General features: G+C 39.8%; 1 non-coding gene across 1 annotated transcript; it reads right to left on the reverse strand.

Annotated features, from left to right (window-relative positions):
- Window positions 1-2,535: 2,535 nt before the first annotated feature.
- On the reverse strand, window positions 2,536-2,637 carry LOC129406874 (U6 spliceosomal RNA). Its single transcript, XR_008631302.1, has one exon. It is a non-coding gene; the product is annotated as a U6 spliceosomal RNA (small nuclear RNA).
- Between the last annotated feature and the right edge of the window lie 3,293 nt (window positions 2,638-5,930).

A 5,930-nucleotide genomic window follows, 5' to 3' on the forward strand; every position in this document is an offset into this window, starting at 1 on the left:
GCTGCACAAAATATTCTGAAATTACTATTACTGCTTATGTGTACACTTAAATTCTGAATCAGTTTTTTCAGCTGTCATCTGGGAAACTACAGAGTTCTTTATTTTCAGAGAACAGTAACTCACTGGGAATAACTCCTATTATGAAGTATGCTTAGGTATATGGAAGCACAAAGTTTAATTGGGGAGCTGTTCTATCTGGTCAAATAAGAACATTTGAAATTTGTACTAATAAGGCAGCAATAGTGGGAATAGGGAGGGTGGAATTGTTGAAGAAATATTAAGCAATAGGAGAACAACAAAATATATTTATCAAGAAACTAGTAAGTAGCAGCTGTGTTATAAAGTCATGAGAAAACACTAAAAGTAGACAATGTTATATACTTCTAACACAATATCAAGCATTTTAGAATGGAAATATCAATAAAGGCTTCCTTAAATTCATCTGGGGTAGTCACAGGTTGCTTCACAGATGATATAACTCACATATACTGAATCTGATGGAGAAGAGATACTGCAAAGCAGTTTAGAATGCAGATTATAAATCACACTCCCTGTGTTGGAATCTTGGTCCTGCCTCTTAGCCATGTCTTCTTGTGGAAAGTATTTAATAATCTTACCCTCCTCAATTGCAAAAAGACATAGAAAGGGAATTACTGATAACAACACAATAACACGGTAAGAGCAGCCGCTACATGTCAGACACTATTCCAAACACTGTAGGTCCTACAATCCTTTTAGCTTTTGCAAAATCAAATGATGTAAGTAGTATTATTATAACCAATTTAAAGATGAGCAAACTGAGGCACTAAGTTATTAAATAATTTGTGTAGGCCACAATGCTGGTAAATGAAAATGATAAGCACTGAACACTTGGGCTGGCTTAGGAACCCCTCTGTTTACCAATAGATTACTTTCTCAAGAGTATCCCGCCTGCACGGCAGAGCCTGCCAAGCTCCCTGTGGCATGGTCGATATGCCAAAAACAGTAACAACAAGTCTCACAATGGAGATGTTACTGGTGCCTGCTGAAACAAAAACATGAACTACCAGATGACAGTCCTACAGTACTACCTAGAACATGGTATTTGCAAAAGAGAAATGCACACACTCTCCAATACTATGTGTGCTATATTTACTGACTTTGAAGTAAGATGTTTGCCTTGTACATGGTCGACCCGGGTTCGATTCCTCCATCCTTCTCAGAGAGCCCGGAAAGCTACTGAGAGTATCCTGCCTGCACGTCAGAGCCTGGCAAACTAGTCGTGGCGTATTCGATATGCCAAAAACAGTAACAACAAGTCTCACAATGGAGACATTACTGGTGCCTGCTCGAGCAAATTGATAAACAATGGGGGCAGTGCTACAGTGCTATTAATGCTATGTAATAGAAAATTTTAATGAATATTAGCTATTCAGAATGTTGTCACTGCTGAAGGGTCTGCTGTCTCGATGTTATAAAGAGGATAGTGAAGGGAAGAGGCAGAAGAATTGAGACATGCAAATAGGACTTCTGTGGTCTTAGTGCCACGGTGCTTTTGCCCAGGGTAGAGCAGCCTCATATGGTCTTCTGGGGCTGGGCAGGTAGAAAAGCTAAAAGTATTCCATCAACTTGGGAAATTGTGCCCTAACCAAAAATCCAAGGTTGAGCTCACCTGCTGTGTAAAACAAGTCAGTTAATTTAAACATTAGGGCAGCAAATGTGTACTCAGACAAGAATAGAACAGAAAACTGTCATGACTGTATCTGAAAACTGCCTTCTGATTGGCTATGTGACTATCTCAGCCTCTGCCCTCAATGTACCCTTAAATTTCATTTATTTATTCAAATTGCCTGTATTTAATTTTCTTAGTTTTATTTTCATAAGGTTGTTCACATTAATTGATTACATTCAATATTTCAACATCAGTACCAACACCATTACACCTTCCCACAACCATTATTTAAAACAAAAAATCCCACCACCATTCAAGCCTGCCTGCCAGATAATTTATTTTCTATTGCTTATTATGAATATCATCAGAGGTCATGTGACCACTTTTGCACCTGTGTGCTTCTTGAATTCTAAAATTGTAAATGGTTGTGGTCCGGAGACATCTCTGTAGGGAGCTAATCCATTTTGAGGTTCATTTGTGACTCTCTGGATCAAGGCTGGTGACACTCTTAAATATGGCCCAGAGGCAGTTCATCGGTGTGACAGCTAGGACCCCAAGTGCACGGGGAGACGGGAGGAACAGCCTGTCTCCACTGCCGCCATGTGGCCTGGAGTCTTAGTCTCTGAAAAACCGAGTACCTGGGTTTTGCTCCTGGAAGCTTGTGGCCACCAGCGTTTACCTGGGGTGGGCAGAGAGGGCGCACCCACTCCATCTGAGGTGCCCTGGTGGAATTGGCTGGCTCTGGGGTCTGGAGAGATCTCTGGTGAGTTGCTGTCTTCCAGGATTCACTGCTGTGTCTCTCTATTTAATTTTTTAACTTAAATTTGTGTTACTGATCGAGACTCTATGGTTTACAATAACGTTAATAATCACTTCTCATGTACAAAAATATGGAACACTTCACAAATTGGTACATCATCCATGTACAAGGTCCAACTAATTTTCTATCATTCCAATTTTAGTGTATGTGCTGCCAAAGTGAGCATGGTGTGTCTTAAATATGATGTCTATTAACTGTGCATAATTGTCAACTTACGTATCTGTTCACATGTCTGGAGCCAGGGTCCTAGGGTGGGGGAGCAGAAATTGTGTTCAATAAATAGCCAGCTTACCCTTTTGTTCAGGGCTGTTGAGGCTAGCCTACAACCTGGACTTGCCACCGCATTGTGACCCATCCTGCTAGACAGAGGTTGAAGGTGCCAATCCAACTGGCTTTATTGTGGTCCTTCATCTCAAATTGGTTGGCAACCTGACATGATTTGAAGATGTAGCCTTCTGATGACAATTTTTTTTCTTTTTGGGTCATACTCGGCGATACTCATGGGTTACTCTTGGCTCATGCACTCAGAAATTACTCCTGGCGGTGTTCGGGGAACCATATGGGATGTAGGGAATCAAATCTGGGTCAGCTGCCTGCAAGGCAAATGGCCCACCTGCTGTGCTATTTCTCCAACCCCCTGATGACAATTATTTACACAGACCAACAATTTACACCCAACCTTGTGCCTATTTCCTCAGGACATTTATGAAAGGGATATTTCTTCCAACACAGAGAAGTGGCTTTGAGTTCAGTTTCTGGTGCTGCTTGCTGAGTTTGGAGTCCAACTCGAATATTTAGAAACGTGATACTTGAACTAGAGACCTACTCTTTCTTTCCTGCTATGATAGAGAAAGAAGCAATAGGCCTTCCGGGGCTATGTACAGATGAGGAACAGAGAAAGGCGTGTCAGATCAGCGTCCTATGAGCATGCCATTTGCCTGGTCTCTACTCCCACTCTATCCCACACTTTGGGCCCTGAAATCGCATTCCTGTCACTATTCTTTGGTACTGTCCTAGTTACTCAATAAAATCCTTTTTGTATCTTGCTATTTTTGTCCTTTGAAATGTAGAATTATTAAAAAATAATTCATACAACAAAATAAAACACATAGCATGCCTTAATGGTTTGGTATGTCCTGTTTCCTCATTATGTATTGCTCTTCTCATGTCAATAAAGGGACAAACTTCTTTTTCCTTTAAAAACTACCTCGATCCAGAGAAATAGTTATAGTAAGGAAGGAGCTTGCCTTACGTGCATCCAACTCAGGTTGATTCCCAGTGCTGCTTATGGTCCCCAGAGTACAAGGAGGATGACCCCTGAGTATCTGTATTGAACAAGCCCTGATCTCTCTGGGTTGGACCTGAAAACAAAGAGCAAACAAAATCTTCTTTAAACAGCTGATATTAGCCTATTCTTTACCATGATAATCAATTATGCCCCTGTTAGTTCTTACTTTTTTATTAATTTAACTTCTTAATTATCTCTCTGTTATTGTTTCAGGTTACACCGCATTGTCATATTTATTTTACATTTTCAGAGCTAGACAAATGCCTGAATTACAGTAAGAAGGGTAAACAGGAGGGTCTTTTTCATACAGCTTTGATCAACTGAATTCAAATAACATAAGATTTAACCATTTAAAGTGTGCAACTCTGTAGGTTTTAGACTATTCACAGAGTTGTAAACTTTTACCACAGTTGTTTATGAGCCTCCCAAAATAGAACTATCAGCTGTTGTTCCCCTATTTGTCTTTGGCCCTGCCCAGGCAATGCGAATCTACTTTCTCTTGCAATGCATTTTCCTATTATGGACAGTTCACACATTGAATCATACAATATGTAATTGATTTCTTTCACTTAGAATGTGATTTCAAAATTCATCCTTATTATGGCATATGTCAATATTTTATTTCTATTTATGGCTGTATAATATTTCATGGTATAGATCAAACATGTTTTATTTAGCCATCCATCAGTTGATGGACATTTGGGTTGTTTTTTACTTTGGGACTATTATAAACATTCTATGAACATTCTTGTAGAAGTTTTGGTGATATATGTTTTTCTTTCTATTGGACACATCAGAGTAAACTAACTTGAACATACAGCAGTTATATTTAAGTTGTTTTTTTAAGAACTATCAGATTATATTACACCATAGTATATTATGAATAGTATATACTATATTTTCTTCATAGTATATGATCTTGGCCTACCACCCCCTTTTCAGAAATAAAATCACTAAGTATCCTCGTGGTAAGTACCCTCCTGAAAATGCATCTCCTTTAAATGAACCAACAGAAAGCACTCCACTCTCTGACCCAAGGCTGCTATTGCCCACACACAGTCTTCTAGCACCCTCCATCACCTACTTTGAGAATCACTATATTTGAGGATTAAATTTCTCCAATCTAGCCTATACTTAACTATTCTTCATCATTTTGGTTCCATAGTAATATAAAAGAGTAATATAGATATATTAATAAGAATTGTGGTTTTGATTTGTATTTTCTTAATAACTCGTGATGTTGAGCACCTTTTCATGTGTGTAGTGAGCATTTTTACATATCTGTAAAGAAATGTCTAGTCACTTTCTCTATTTTAAGTGGGTTATTTATCTTTTATTTTATTGATTTGTTGTTTTTTATGTATTCTCAGTATGAGCCCATCATTAGATACATGATTTGTGAAAATTCTGTAGGTTGGGCTGGAGCAATAGCACAGCAGGTAGGGTGTTTGCCTTGCATGAAGCCTGTTGAGTGAATATTCTTGCGGTTGGAGGCGCTGAGATAAGGCATGAAGAAGAAATGTGTCTCAGGGAGGACTAAGGCTCTCTCTGGCTCTTAGGAAAGGCAGAGGGCCTCGTGGATCTCCTTTTATTGATCATGGCACTTCTAAAGGGCGCAATACATTGACATCATTAAAGGCACCAAAAGATGTTACAGGAAGAACATTGAGACAGCATTATTTCCTTGTATCTACAGGCCAGTAATCTTGGCCTCCAGAAAGAAGATACAAAACAAAAACCGATACCTTTCTTGGGCTAAAAGCACTTGGATTTACATCCCAAAGACTAGGCTGGACTGCCACAGCAAATCTACATGTCAATTACAAAACTAGGCAGCACCTGAAAATTACAGGCTGGGCCAGAGCCTACAATTTACAATGTCAAAGGTCAGGCCTGGCTAACACCTGAGATCTGCATGTCAAAGACCAGCCAGGCTTCTGTGAGAGAAGGAAACACTGCCTCTTTCAATAGACTGAAATTATTTTCTGAAGGCAGCTTGAAGGGGGAAAATGTTCCTGTCTGAAGTACAATCTATGTGGGCTCGCCCTGGTAGCTCAGTCCATCGCCAACAGCAGCGGACCCGGGTTCTATTTCTCTGTCCCTCTCAGAGTGTCTGGCAAGCTACCAAGAGTATTCCACCTGCATGGCAGAGCCTGGCAAGCTACCCGTGG

Source organism: Sorex araneus, chromosome 8 (genome assembly GCF_027595985.1).
Source record: "Sorex araneus isolate mSorAra2 chromosome 8, mSorAra2.pri, whole genome shotgun sequence".
Classification (NCBI taxonomy): Eukaryota; Metazoa; Chordata; class Mammalia; order Eulipotyphla; family Soricidae; genus Sorex; species Sorex araneus.